At 32.3% G+C, this 15,127-nt stretch overlaps 1 protein-coding gene across 3 annotated transcripts in view; it reads right to left on the bottom strand.

Moving 5' to 3' along the window:
- The window catches only part of LOC129808123 (rho guanine nucleotide exchange factor 7), a 57,114-nt gene extending 42,591 nt beyond the window's left edge, over positions 1–14,523 (bottom strand). For all 3 annotated transcript variants that reach the window (XM_055857872.1, XM_055857873.1, XM_055857871.1), the window contains exon 1: positions 14,330–14,523. The gene's annotated coding sequence lies outside the window, so the exon portion shown is untranslated. The remainder of the gene's footprint in view (positions 1–14,329) is intronic.
- Between the last annotated feature and the right edge of the window lie 604 nt (positions 14,524–15,127).

The following is a 15,127-nucleotide window of genomic DNA, read 5'->3' as shown; positions in this document are numbered from 1 at the left end:
ACCATCGAATTTTTCATTGATCGACCATGTTTTCCAATGAAAAACACAATAAGGTGACTGTTGTTAATTCGTTTTATTTAACATTTATGTCATATTTCTGGATAATTTTAGTTAAATTCAGTGCTAATCTTTATTGTTAACGGTACGTGAAGTTTTTTAAATGAAATAATTACCTGTTTTGTGAACAAAAAAGGGTTATTCTGAAGTGTCTGCAAATGGTTCAATAGAAAACCCGGGAAATATAATTTTTTTGGATGGATTTTCTTATTGTTTTAGATGCGAAAGGAGCAAAGACCAAGAATAAGAACAAATCCTGCGCTCAAGAGCAACTGAACAAAGTTTTGAAAGCCTTTCGTCGCGGTTTCACTTACGTTGTTTATCTCCAATTAGAAAATTTCCCTTGTTTCCATTTGGATTAATTTGTTTCCAATAGAAGCATTTTACACTCGCGTATTTTTCTTGTATTTAAGTAGTTTTCAAATTATATTTAAAGAATTTTCACTAAACAGAAACATTCCAGAAGAGGCAAGGAGTAAATTTATGAAATTCTCTTCAGAAAAAAAAAATATGAACTTAATCACAGCGCACAGACTGGGCTTTTCTACATGGTCATTGCTTTTTTACACGTGGAAAAAATATTCAAAAAATTACAGCACCAAAACAATTTTTCCACTAATGTGATGTTTCTTATGTTTTATAAGACAATATTCTTTGAAAAGAAAATGATTTATTAGTAAAATTTCCCAAATCTAAACACCTCGAATCAAGAGCGAAAAGCAATTGACCGGTCAATTCGGTCAATTGCTCTTTGCTCTTTTCTCAAGGTACTTGTAATCGGGAAATTTTACTAATATATCATTTTCTTTTCAAAGAATATTGTCTTATACAACATAAGAAACATCAAATTAGTGGAAAAATTGTTTTGGTGCTGCAATTTTTTTGAATATTTTTTCCACGTGTAAAAAAGCAATGACCATGTAGAAAAGCCCAGTCTGTTCGCTGTGAATGTGTTGCATCTTCTGTCAAAGTTAACCCATTCAGTCAATGTACCAGAAATACTTAAGATATTATGTTCACATTTTGGGACTAGTTTCCTACAGATTAATAGATGAATTTTTTGAAAAGAAAAAAAATTATCCATTATGGGGGTGCGGGGAGCCGCCCTCAAACACGCGTCTTAACGGTCACTGAATTTAAATTCTGTACATTAATTCATTACAAACTTTATTGCTTTAGATAGAGTAACTATCCAAGAAAACATATTGGGAACCAGAATTCAAATCAGGAAAGAGGAAAGAGGCCAATTTTAACAAATTCGACGGGATGTCGTATTTTCCGTCCGCCATTTTGAGCAAAAATTTTGCATGACCTTCCGCGAAGCGAAAAAAGAACAACAAAATGCATCTCTATCTCTGTCGGAGTATTTTTCCCAAGTAATTGAAGAACTAAAGTAACTAAAAATCCACTGCCGACAGAAATTCGAATATCAATTGCCCTGAAATAAATCATCTAAAATCACTCAATTTGTGTATGATGTGTAATATCATGGTAAGGAATGGGTTAAAGCGTCTGAAAATGGTTTTGAATTAGAACAATTACCTTACTCTGCAACGAATGCGTTCTACGGCAGATTTATTCAAAAGAAAGCCCCTGCGGGTATGCAAATTTTCTCGATGCGTTATGCCATTTCGCACGTTTTTTTTCGGTCCCGAAAATGTGCTTAATCCCGGGACTGAGTGTACGTATGTTTGCTCGAACTTTACAAAAAAAAAATTACAATCTTGACAATCTTATTATCAGTAGTGTAAATAAATTAAGGGTACTTGCGATAACTTTTATTTAAAATGTGTTTTATTAGGGTGAGAAAACGTTTTTTCTTCTAAAGTGAAGTTAATAAACAAAATTACATACAATAGACAATCTCAAATTTGGTCATTTGGGACCAAAATGTCACCTGAATTAGAGAGAAATTCGGGCGTCAAACTTTTAGATATGTGACGATTTTTTGTTCAGCTGCATACTCATATTAATTTTACATATCTATATTTATTGTAACTTTCATGAAAACCCTTCAATAATGCAAAATCACATCATAACTAAGACAAACTATGGCATATTTGCATCATTCTAAAATTTGAAAAACGTTGGAAAACTTTTTTCAAATTTAACTACTGCCAGAATTAAAAGTAGTCCGATCTTAAAACAGATGAATTAGGGAGAGTCTACTGTAGGTATATCGTCGGTTACATCAAGCGTTGTCGTATCTGCATTTCTTTTGTGTTAACATTTCACGGAAAGACGACGTCTGTATCGTTATTTACGTCAAAGGCAGATACAAAACAAATGCAGATATATATATATACCATAGGAATCATAAGTTTGTTGCGGTGCTCATTTCTAGTGAAACAGGCTTTAAAAAACAAAATTAATTATTTTTTTTTTTTAAATTAAGTGTTTGATTCCATTATTTTCTTTATTTCCATATTAAATAACTATTTAAAAGTAATAGTATTAAAAACTAATAAAATTAATTTAAAAAAAGTAATGCAACACTTCATCGATCAAAAGTTTGTTACGGTGTACGAAGTAATGAAGACAGTGGCCTAGCCATGAGGTGTTGTCAAATTCAAATGATTGGATTGGACATTTTTTCCCGGGTTAATGAGTGCTTTCAAGGATTATTTTGGTAAAAAAGTGATTTGTGCGAGAAAATAATTTAATGTGAGATAATTTATGTTAGACAAAGGATGTCCAGGATATCATAGAGTTTCTGAATGCCGAATAAAAAACAAAAATTGCCGATTTCTATGGAAAATCACGGACTACAATCAGCAAAGTGATTAGGGTCTATGGAGAGGAAGAAAGAGTTGAGCCAAAAAAACTTCTAGTAGACCCAGCACCACAAGACAAAGACTGGATAAATACATACTATCAATTTCTGGTACAAACCCGTTGATAAAATCCCCAAAGATCCAGAGTTATAGCTACGATTGGAGGACAAACAGGTCCCTTTTGTTTGCAGTATTCGACGAAGACTGCATGAAGCGAGAAAGAATGGGAGAATTGCCAAAAAAATTTCTTCTCAAAAGATCAATATACAGAAAAAAATCAATACTATTTTTGTAACACGTTTTCAAAAGTTCGGAATTCTAGGAAAAGTCATCTGGATGGTTGAATCGAAGATTCGAATAAAGAATTCAAATGTTTTATCCTATAAGTGTACAAAACCGACTGAGGATTAGGGCAAAATGCCATGGTTTGGGGCTATTTGACTTCTAATTCGGCGGGAAGATTAGTGCTCTTAAATTAGATGCGTAGCACTTTATTTGTATTACAATGTAATCTTCACAACGTACTCGTGTTAGAAGAATCTGCTGATCGTAGATCGCCTAGAAACGCCTTCCTCCCTATATGGAAGCTTCTTCCATATTCCCGGAGTTTTTGGGCAGAGGCGGTGCATTTTATAACATTTTTATCACATGTGAAAATGCCTTTTTCTAGACATTCAGATCTTTTTACCGGGCGGGACTCGAACTCACAACACTGTGAGTCAAGTCGGGGATCTATCTGCCAAAAATACAACGGTCTTGCCTATTGCGCCACTGAGATCGCCGGGGGGACATTGACTGGGATGGTCAATGCCGCAATGTGTGAGAAGAGAGTATATCTCGATTTCATTCACTCTTACTAAAATATGTTTACAAAAGAAAAGTAACAGTAGACTATCTCAAATTCGGGCATTTGGGACCTAAAAATGTCCCAAAATTTGCTTGAGGAGGCTACAGCGAACATACACCATCGAAAACTTCCCATAAAAATTGGTTTAAACGTTTCAAAATTGGCGATTCGAGATTGAAGTCAAAAAGACAGAAGGACCAAAAAAAATAAAGGTGCATATCTACAACTGTGACAGCTGAAACCAAGCGAATCTGTCAATTAGTTGAGAACAAATAAATTAATTTATACAATGTATTGCCCGAAAAAAGGTCTGAATGTAACAAAAACCGCAAAAATTTATTCACACTCCTAATACGTACTCCCTCTATTTTGTGACATGTATAATCTGATATACTCGACCCCTTACTCACTAAAACCTAAAAGCTAATGCTTTTGGCAGTTAAGAGCTACAGGAAATAGACGGAGACAATGAACCTTTCTTGATTTTCACAATTTTATTCTCTACAAAGTTACAAAAGGTTAAGAGCTACAAAAAACACAGTAATTTTGGACACTCTTTGAAGGGTCTCACCTCAACCATTGCCTTTCAATTTTTTTTTTATTTTGTTCAGAAAGCTTAATTTAAAATTATGCAGTTTTATAAAAGAAAAGAGAATGACTAAGAATGGGAATTACCATGAAAAGAACAATACATAGAGGTTTTTTTCGTTTTGCTCAAGAGCCTCCCAAAGCTCTAAGACAACGGAGGACGCACATGTTTTTTTTTAACACGGATAATTGCACATAAAGTAAACGTCGTGTTCAAACGCATTTAAATAATCTAAATTAATAATAAAAACCAAAATAGCATTACAAAACTTGAGCAATTTAATAATTTTATGAATTTTCTTTCACCATTTTTTTTTTCAAGAAAAGGTAATTTTGCAAGCACCCTGTGCGATAAAATGCTGTTTAAAAGCATTAGGGCATGTTTTGAAAAGTGTTTCGATTGAATTGGAGGAGGCATTATGTAAGGTCTGGACATGTGGGATGATTGAGCGTTTTATACGCAAATTTCTTTTTCTCAACAACATCGCAATCGTTTTCCCATTGACGATGACACTTTACAAGACATAAATCACTAAGCACATTTTCATTTTCCGTCCATTGACAATATATCAATTTCCTCTGTGCTAAAGATAATTTCACGAAAGTGTTGAAAATCACCTATAAAGGCTTCAATTAACTTCAAAAAGACTGTAATTAATCGCAACGGTGTCTTTTTTTAGTAACATTTTCTAGAGAATCTTAGTTGAAGAAGCTTGAGTTGAATATTAGGGATAATGAAGAGAGATTGAAATTTAATTTATTCGATATCGATTTAGTTATTTCTTCTTGAAGCAGCTATATAGGCTATATAGGATTGTATTTTGCCAAGCCAAAGGTGCGCATTCAAAACCCATTAATTTTAGATACTATAGAATTGCATAGTTTTATACTCCTTGGAAGTGACTTTTCATCGAAGTCAAAGTTTTCCAATTAAATTAACTTTTGGCTGAGTGTCACTTTTTTATTGGAGATAAAATTGATTTAAACGATTTAAACTATTTTCTAAGTTTAGATATTGAATTTCCATAATCTCATTTATCACCTTTAAACGTGCCTTCTTTTGAAAGAAGAACTCTATGCAACGACTGAAAGATGTCCAGAGTGATTAATTACTGCAAGAAATATGCCATTCAAAAATACATCTTGAATACTGAAGGGAACATTTCAACAAGCACCTAAAATTCTTTAGTGTTGCGAAATAGAATTTTCCTAACGACATTCTGGAGAGTTTAACAGAAGGCTTTTTTAAAAAATAGTGCAATAAAAATAATCACAATTTAAACTTTATTAATTGTTAAGCGTGACCATAAAAATTTACCTAATTTTGCCCAACTAATCTGGAAAACTATTTAAAACAATTAATCAATAAAATGTATTGCCTTTTTGTTTCCGAAAACGCCATTCTCTCCAAAATTGCCAAAATGCAATTTTGGGTGGAATAATAGAGTAGCATTTCATTAAATATGCACGAGAGAGGTTAACAAATACATGTACTCAGAAACAGCTTTTAAAGCAATTATTTAACATTGTTCAACATAAACACTGTGTCTCGGATTTCATCATAATAATCACAGCTATTGCTATTCTAGGGTTAGACAATAATAACCAATCGGCTTCGAAGTCTCAGGTTGTTTTGATTATTCCTTAGGTTAAATTCCCGATCGTAACCGAAAAAAAAACACATTTTATTCTATTCGGGGATTATCTCTACATCTCGTACAACACACCACTTCCCCTTAATCTGCGAAACTTTAACTTCTTTTGAGAGAGGCGTGAAATTACATTCATATTATAGGAGAAGTGCTCATAATTTGGAACAGCTTGTAATTCTGGACACCTTGAGGGTGATTTTGGACACCACAAAAAAATGATTAAACTTATGGAATTTTCTTCTATTACTAATGAGAATGAGTAATGCCCAGCGCACAATAACTCTTGTTTATAAACTTGTTTTCAAATTTTCCTATGAGATTGAGCGAGATGACTAGATCTAGATCTCACTCACTCTCGTCGAAGTGTCAAAAAACATTTTACTAAACAAAAGTTATTGTGCGTTCGTCATAAAGTATTCTGTCTAAATATTTATTCTTTTTAGAAGATATAAACACCAATACGTTGAATTTTGAATATAATTTGAATTAAAATTCCTCTGTTGAAACTTCAGTGTGAGCAACTTCTTACGAAAAATATGACAGAACTTTTTGTTTACTTCAATCTTATGACCAGCGCACAATAACTTTTGTTTGTAAACATGTTTTCAAAATTTCCCATGAGAATGAGCGAGATGACTAGATCAAAATCTCACTCACTCTCATTGAAATGTCAAAAAAATGTTTACTAAACAAAAGTTATTGTGCGTTGGGCATTATTCATTGAATATTGTGTTTTAATTTCTGTTAATAGTGAGGTTTAGCTTGTGAATTGCGTTTTTCGTGTAAAAAATGGTCAATTTTGTCACAGATTCACTAGGGTAATGTGGTACATTTTGAAACCTTTTCTGGGATGTTTTGGAATGCATCATAAATATATCGCTTAAAATCATATAAATACTTGTTTTCCCTTCATTTTTAAGTTTTATTTGAATTATTTAACTTTCTATGTACCAGATATACATAAAATTTCTTCTGAATTTCTTTTGAATAAGTTATGGAAACACCATAAAATATACAAAATATTGTTGGCACCAATTTCTTGGGTTATATTTTCAGCGCCAACACTTCATAAGTTACGCATTTCTAATTTACCGCCTCGAAAAAATTGCATAGGGGAAGGTTTTGCACCTTCGTAATGTTGCAGCTTCGTAAAAGTTGATTTTTTTCCAAGTTACTAAATGAATTTCATCAATGGACATATAATCTAAAAGCTAGTCCTACATCTCGCATTTCCTAACAAACTTGGGAGCCTAGGTCTTTTTTTACTGGGTTCAAAAGGCAAAAATAAAAAATGGGCCTAAAATCGTAATTCTGATGTGTAATATTTGATGCATTTTTGCACACTGCAAGTGTCTTTTCGAAAAAGCAACTATTACAAGTTGTAGAGGGTTTATTAGGGTTAATATTTACCGTGAAAATCTTTTGCTTGAAGGGGTCGTTTTTGTGGGTGGAGAAAAATTTATTAAAATTACCACCCTTGCAGCTCAGGAAAATTGAATTTTGCAGCTTCGTAAAAACATCTGTCAAAATTACTGAACACCGAATTTGAGAATTCCTGACTGTTTTGGGTCACACCGTGCATGCCGCTCTGGATATTTGACCCATCCAGAAATTCCACTGAATAAATTCACAAGATAATTGGGATATTAAACAATTTTCACTAAAATCTTGAAGGAAAACACGCACTTCCCCATCAAAATGAGACTTCATCAGATGTTTTTATTTCACTTCTGTCAAATTAAACATTAAGCCTGAATCTACTTGTCTTCAGTAATAGGCAAAGATACATAGATGTGTTTGCATAATCCCGATATACATAATACCGGGACCCCCCTGTAGTGCAAAAAGCGTTAAAAGTCCCGGAAAGGCAAGGGAATGCGCGAATCCATGCGTACTTTGAGTGCCGAAATCACTTCTTTTTAATGAACTAATGGAATTTTGTTTGTCGTGTATAACTCTTTCGCGTCCCACTTTTATTCAGCAGATGAATTCATGCAAAATTGAGTTTTTCCTAATGCTTTATGATCAAATATAATAGTTCAGAGAGGAAAAAAATTTTCCATTGCGTGAAAACTCGGAAAAACCCCGGGTCATATATGACCCTGTTGTCCTCAAGGGAAGTGTATTTACCATTTTCAAAATCTATATCACGGGCTTTTTAAGAGTTTTTTTGCTTGAAGTTATTAATTTGGCCAAAACCATGGCAAAGTGGATTGTCTTGATGAACACTGTACTCTTGGTGTTCAAGGAATCTTCCTGGTAATCCCTTGAACAGTCACTGTCACAATATTTTGAGTGGTATTTGGCAAAAATAAACTTATCCACATATTTATTCACACACAATACAATTGCACAATATGAGACGCTTGCAGAATACTCTAAAATATTGCAAAATATGTTATAATTCATCAGATATAAGATGAAATGTCCAGGAGCAAGATTCCCACCTGCATTTCACAAAGAAAAACAATGTCCCAACTACATTTCGCTGCAGGTTTGGGACGAAAACACTGTTACCCTTGGGGACTATAGGGTCATATATGACCCGGAAAATTCTACACGCTTTTTTTGGAAAATTTAGAGTAATTTATTATATCAAAATATGCAATATACAATCTTTGGATATTCTATTTTGTATTTCTAAAGAACTTTTTGCTGAAAAAAATAAATGAATATAAAAAATTTTGAAAAAGAAAAGTCATTTCACAAAGTTCGAAATTCGTGATTTTTGATCTCAAATATTTTCTTTTCCTGAATATCTGGAGTCTTGAGAAAATTAGCCAAGAATCTTACATCCTTCTATTATGATGTCGTGCACAAACCGATAGATTTCAATTAATGTAAATAGTCAAAAGAAATTGTTTTTTCCCCGGGTCATATATGACCCTAATGACGCGAAAGAGATAATAGAGGTGAAACGAATATATAGTATTCGTAGCAGAAAGTTCATTTTTAAACCGATAATTCGACTGAATGGATTTGTTATGAAAGAATCCCTGCTATCATAAGATAAAACAAGCTTGTTACCGACTCTCTTTGTCATTGTAATAACATGAATTTCAGAGTGCAAATTTTCAATGAAAATATCTTAGGAAAATTTTTCCAGGCTTCCCTCAATATGTTTTTCGTCAAATAACATTCCTGGTCATCACCGTAAAATCTGGTTTCAAGATGAGGTGCACAGAATGCAAAAATTACACGATACAATTTATTTGACACCTCTCTCTCATGTGCTTTCCTTGGCACACTTCCAATTATAAATTTGGCATATTTTTCGTGTCGTGCAGCCACTTATTTCCACAAATTTTCCTCTTTCATTCCCTTTTCTTGTTTTTTCTTTTTATTGTGATTAACACACAAAACTACTCTCGTGTTCAACAATAATGTGTAAAGCCTGAAAGAATACAGCAGCAAATTGTTGGAGACACACCGAAAAGATTTTCAATAAAATTTACATCAATTTGTGCGCCTTTTTGCCAAAGATCCAATTGAATTTGCCCACCCACGTGCTGAGGGAGATGAGTATTTGAGTGTGAAATTGCAAACAGAACAAATTACAAAATTCGCTCGAGGCTATTCAACTTTATTGGGCAATATCTTTCGTCACCCACGGTCCATATTCTTCATATACATAAGCATTTGGGGATGAAAGTGCTCCAAAATTTTAGGATTTCAAAATTTCACGTGAACTTTACTTGTTTCATGAGAATTTCATGTTTCACATATTACAAATTAAGCGAATAATTTTTTATTAATAATGCCGGGTTAGTTGAATAATACTCTTGTAAAGACAATGACAAGTCATAATTACAAAAAAAAAGTTTAAAAATTATGTAAAGCACACTGAGAGAAATACGAAAAAGTTAAAATAACATTTATAAAATGTTAATTTTACCCTGCAGTATTGATCCAAAATCGGTGTAAGTATTACCCTTTTTAGGTGTATTAGGGGTTAAAGTTACCCTTTAACCCTTTTAAAAATGGTTTCATTGATGAATTTGCAAAGACATCAAATAAGATATTAATTTGACATATTAAATGAGCTCTGAATGCGAATCAAAATAATAAAAGAGTCACTAATAAACTGTAAGTTGACTCGAAAACAGCAATTTTGAGTAAGATTACTGTTGGATGAAGGTATTCTGAATTTCAAAAACGGGTCCTATGACGATCGTCAGAGCGTCGAATGACGGAAAGTGGGGTATATATGTCGGCAATTACGAAAGTAATTTGGCGTCATAATAACTCTGAGATTACTCGCCCGCGACTAAACTATGACGTGCCAGATTGGGCACTTCCAGTAACTTCCAGTGTCCCTATTAAAAATGTCCCCCTCACTGAGTATGTTTGGGGGGAAATTTCACATTGTCAAATTTCAAATAGAATTACTTAGTGCTGTGAATTCGTAAAGTAAATTATTTTAGCGTGTTTTCTCAATAAAATTATATAGTGCCTGCTTTGTTATTCGAATGATTGGGAGACAAAATGACAGATGTCCGCATCGTTATCCAGATGGATTTTTGAATTTGTTCAACGTCTCGAAAATATAACACAAGATTTTTTTCTTGATTTTTTTTTGTAGAATTAGAATAAAAGTTTTAAAGAAGATTAAAAAGACATAATTAGAGAATTCTATGCTATTATACTACATCTATTAAACAAAAACATCACAAGATAATTCATTTTCATTGCTGATCACACATGCACACATAACCTCAAAATTATTTTAAATGTAACCAACGAGAACTCGTGCAAATTACGCCGATCCGGGTTAGAGGATGTAGTGTACATTGGATTGTAGTGTACATTGGGAGGAAAAGCTCCTCCGGTTGGGAAAAGAGTATTGTGATTAGTAAAAAGGCAGTCCCGACAAAAATTAAGTTAAAATTAGCCGGTTTTTAATTTGATTACACAGGTATTTTTCTTAGAAAATGAAATTGTGTTATTCAGATGTTTGCTCCTATCTCAGGAGTATTATGTGATACAAAATTTGTGTCTAGAAGATCAATTCAGTGGAGCATTTGAAAGATTTTTGTGTGTTGTTACCATTCAGATGGAAAATTCTCGACATGTCGTAAGGTTCATTCAGCAATAGTCCAACGGCAAAAATTTTCGCTAAAGTGAGTGTTGAACTAAAGTAAAATTGGCCAAACTTACATAAAAATTAGCAAAACAATAAAAGATGCCAAGAATTATTGAGAAAACAGTGTCTACAGTGATAGTGTAGTACAAAATTGTAGTGCATTTGGGTTCTTAATTAACAATACGTACGTCGATTTCGTACTTATGTGGTATGTGATAGGCAAAATGCACTATTTTCGGTACAGTAAAAGACCGACGTTTGGAGTCGCTTTTGTTACTCCATGACAGATTGAATTTTAAATCCTTAATATAACTAATGTATTACTAACTCAATTTTGAGCACTGCTCTAACTAAAATTCTACGCGAATACGATTATTTTTTAAGATTAAAATTAGGAGCAATTTTTTGACCTTCTGTTCTACTCCAAAAACTAGTCATTTTTGAGTCAGAGTAATTTTTTGCCGATTGGGGTCGTTTATACAGCCGTAACTTCAATAAATGGAGATTTTGGAAGTTGCCACAATTTTCCAAAATGAAAATTATTAATTTGAATTATTCTAACGGCGTTATCACACTTGTACATTAAAATTTTAATGTGATTCACATTAATTGTCGCTTGTGAGCGTCCAACTATGTTATTTGTGTCTTTGAGTTACTTAATATTTGGGGTTTTTCTATTTATTGATAAAGAAGTGGACTTGGCCTGCAAAAACAAGTTTAAATTTACCTAAAGCATAAATATTTTTCACATTAAAAAATTAAAGAAAAAAACGCATTAATTTTTTGCGTTAATGCTATAAATCAATTTATATCAAATTTTGTGGGCCAAGTCTACCTTATTATCAACAAATAGATCAAATTTTGAATATAAAATGATTCAAACACACAAATTACACATTTGGACTCTCACCAGCGACAATTAATGTGAATCATATTAAAATTTTAATGTGTAAGTGTGATAACACAGTAATGATAATAAGTGCCTTCATTTAATTAACTTAATTTAATTAGCTAAAAATTATTATTCCTATCCTTATAAGCTTTTATTATATAAATTATGTCGAATAAATTTTGTGGCAAAAAACAAACGAGCAGTAAAAAATTCAAAATGGGCAGTAAAATATCTAATTATGGTCAGTAAAATACTTAAATTTTTACAAAAATGTGTGTAATTTATATAATTAACATTTAAAAATTTTGCACTTAGAATGAAAAGTCCTTTATTTTCCCTTTGCCAAAATTTGGACGATAATATCACTGTTTCATTTTTTTTCTTACTGCTCAATTTTAACTTTTTACTGCTCATTTTATACAATGCCAAATTTTGTGTGTCACGTCGCGTCGCTTGCTTTATTTTGAATTAATGACATATAGGCAGGGAGTATGTACGCATTTTTTTCTTACAAATATTTACTTAAAATGATTAATTTCGGTTTTTCAAAAATTCAAAGAAAGACAAGTAAGGTAGTCATGGCAAATGCTGATTAGAAAGAATTTTGTATGGAAATATGTCGTAACTTCACCAAAAAATGGTTCTTACGACAAATACTGATAATTTTTTATTAAATAAGAGAATTTACAATAATTTTTATTTTAATTTTTTTTTGTTAGGCTTATATAATTTACTTTTCCTCAAGCATGTTTAACAAAGCAAATTACGCACAATTAAAATATGCATATATCACAAAATTGCAAAAATGAAGTTACGATAAATGCTAATTTTAACCTTTAAGGACGATTGGAACACCGGTGTCCCATAAAGAATATAATTTTTCCTGACTACCTAAAGTTATTTTTTTCTAATGTCTGTACATAATTGTAAAGTAGAAGGTTGAAGGAATCTAGAATATTTTTTGCAAGTCTCTAGCTATTTGATATGTAGTAAATATTTATGCTCAAAAATGGCGAATTTTTAAATTCTCAAATTTATAATTGATTTTATTTATTTTTATACTTATATTTTTTTTAAGCAAAACCCTTTTGGCAATAAAAACTACAATACTCATACGTAATATTTTTCATTAAAGCGAAAAATATTATTCATTGGTATTGTCAGAAAAAATTTACTTAAATTTTTGGGCTATTTTTGTCCCTATCGTTCATAGAAGCACAAAATACACCGAATCAGACTCTGTTGGACTTTCCAAGGTTAGATGTAAGAATTATCATTGATTATGTTTCCTAGTTTAATTTTTATTGTTGATTTTCAGTCCGTAAAAAGTGTCTCGTCGTTAATGGCGTCTACATAATAGAAATTTTTAAAAAAAATGCTTTTTAAAAAATTCTGACGTTTCTGCCTACAAGGATAGGGGAAATTTTCTTTAAAAAGGCATTTTTAAAAAAAATTCTACTAATGTGTAGACGCCATAAAGGGTTAAGTGATGATTTCCATATGTTTCATGAAACACAAAAGAAATCCATGTTTCACATTATAAATTTTGCTGAAAGTTTCAAAGTCTAATGCCGGGGAGACATTTATGCCGATGGCAAAATCTTGCAAATTTTCCGGAGCAGAATGGAACAATTTGTGTAAATTTACTTAGATGAGAAGATGAATGTCGGATTGTGTTACTTTTCTGACTCTGGTTCTAACAATTGACGCTACAGAGACACGCTTTCTCGAGTCAGACTGGACCAAATTGGCTAAATTTAGATGTCGTCTTCGAGAATACAAAACATCTTGTGATTGAGAGGGAGTGTCGAAAAGGATCGTGGCATTTTCTTTGATTCTCTGGGGCTCTTTTGAGCCGGAAAACCCCTTTTGTGAGTCAATAATTCTATGGAGCTATTTTTAGCAACTCACAGGGAATTTCCGGAGAGGTGAGTTATCTATGAGATAAAGGGCTACAGAAGAGTACCCTTGAACATGAAACAGCACAAAGGGTCATCAACTTCCTCTGCTTTTGTTTGGTACCTGGAGGAAATCTCCCCAAAAAAATCTTCCTTTTCCTGCACACGCTTTCCTTTCCACTTTTTCTTGAAATATGCAATAAACTGTCGCCGCTTCGCACACATCTCAGCTAATTATTATTAGAATTTTGATAAAAATAAACAAACCATCACAGCCAAAATATTCGATGGGAAAAAGTTGTGCACTCACAGAAAATTGTCTTAAATTCAATCTCACAAAACTCATCAAATTCTCAAAGAATAATCCAATAATCTAGGTACCCTTGAATATTATCTTTTTGTTTCATATGCCAATTATTGGATCCCCTTCAATTTACCCAAAAATCTCTCGAAAAATCACAAAAATTTGTTTAAAAATTGCGTGTACGGATTTTTCTGTGTGTAGCTGAAAATAAAATTTTGCGTGTGGGGAACTCACACTTTTCGTGTCACTTTTCTCGCTGATTTCCTCGATGTGACGCCCTTTTCTCCATATCACAGCATGCACCGCACATTCTTATCACTTTTTCCATACATTTTCACACAGATTTTTGGGGATAACTCGATAAAAACGCGATTTTCCGGGGAGCACAAAAATGGTGACAACTTTGACACGACTCTCCCTATTCTTCTTCTTCTTCGTCGAGTTTACTTTGATTGAAAGCGAAAACTCGACGAAATTGTGTCTCGGCTCATCGATTATGTGCTCTTCGATTTATTTTGAAATTTTCAAAAACAAGCCAACTGATTTTCCCAATTTTCCTTTCGGAATTTTTGAAAATTTTCCAGACAACACTTTAAAATCTTTTTTAAAAACCTTTCTTTTAAATTCAGATTTTTTTTTGTGCAAAATTAATTAAAATATATGTATCACATTGCAGTTAGAAAAAGATTTTTTTTAAAATAAGTTTACTTTTTTTCGATTAATTGAAGAAAATTTTATCAGTGAGATTTGTTAAAACTCAAAATTATCTGTAAATAATTAGACAATCAATTGATTTTTGCAGCCATAATTTTTAAAATTGTTTTTTAAGCCATTTTTTTCGCTGAATAAATTCTATCATTTTTCAATATAAAGCACTTGGATTGTCATAAATTATTTGGTTAGTATCTTAAAGTTGGAGTATTAAAAACTAATATATTTACTAAAAATTCAGTTTAATTTATGTAAACAGTTTGTAAGATGGTTGTAGGCATTGTGGCATATAGGTAAAATTTTTATCATCCTATTGCCTAT

The sequence above is a fragment of the Phlebotomus papatasi genome, chromosome 3 (assembly GCF_024763615.1).
Source record: "Phlebotomus papatasi isolate M1 chromosome 3, Ppap_2.1, whole genome shotgun sequence".
Taxonomy (NCBI): Eukaryota; Metazoa; Arthropoda; class Insecta; order Diptera; family Psychodidae; genus Phlebotomus; species Phlebotomus papatasi.
Note: the sequence above shows the minus strand (reverse complement) of the source record. Positions and strands in the feature narration are given on the sequence as shown.